Raw genomic sequence first — 1,058 nt, forward strand, 5'->3', positions numbered from 1 at the left:
ACCCAATAGCCTTCCTGAACTTCCCACTGGTTGGGCAACAGGATCATACACAAAACCTCTTTATTGGACTGTGCAGCAACTGTTACCCTGCAGATGCCTGATCTTGGAAGCTAAGCAGGTCAGGCCTGGTTAGTACTTGGATGGGAGACAGCCCAGGAATACTGGGTGCTGTAGGCTTATACCATAGTCTTTCGAGACTGAAGGTTGCCAACCAACCAGGACCGTGTTTCAGCTCTTGCAAGATGTAGAAGATTTTTAATTGACATTCCTCTTAATACAGCTTTAAAACCATTAGCCAGATGATGAATTCCTGCTGTCAATAATCATGTCTGAGAATTGAACTGTCAGTGTCCTGGAATGCAACTAAGGTGCTGACTTGATCAGGGTTGTACAAGCATTGCACTAATGGTTCCTTGCCTGAAGCAGCATTAGCAGATATACTAGTGCAAAGAATGGGGGGGAGGGGCGGGAAGAGTCAGAAAGTGATGAAGTCTGGCTTGTTGGGTTATGGTAGGGTTGTCAAACTCATTTCATACAGAAGGCCAAAGTTAGCCTTCATGATGCCTGCTAAGGGCCTGAAGTGACATCATTAAGCAGAAAGTGACATCATTAAGCAGATGATGACCAAAAATAAGCATATTGTACTTACATAAAAACTCATTAGCTGCAAATGACAGAAGAGAAAATGTGCAAATTCATGTTCATATTTTCAAGATATGAGATAGCCCAATTATGACACTGGGAGAGTCCAATTATAATGGTGTCCGGATAAATTCCTTCTGGGGGCTGGATTTGGCCTGCAAGTCTTATGTTTGACACCCCTAGTCTAGGGGTATGATCCTTGATCTAGGTGTGAAAGGTCTTAAGTTCATATCCCAGGCAAGGCCAGCTTACGGCAATAGGGTTGTTGTACCTTTTAGCCCAGAGAAGAGAAGGCTGAGGGGGGAATTTGGTAGCAGTCTTCAAATACCTGAAGAGCTATCACATGGAAGCAAGCAAGAATGTGTTCTCTGCTGCCTCAGAGAGTAGAACTAGATCTAATGGACTTAGGCTGGAGG

This window comes from Tiliqua scincoides, chromosome 7, assembly GCF_035046505.1.
Source record: "Tiliqua scincoides isolate rTilSci1 chromosome 7, rTilSci1.hap2, whole genome shotgun sequence".
Classification (NCBI taxonomy): Eukaryota; Metazoa; Chordata; class Lepidosauria; order Squamata; family Scincidae; genus Tiliqua; species Tiliqua scincoides.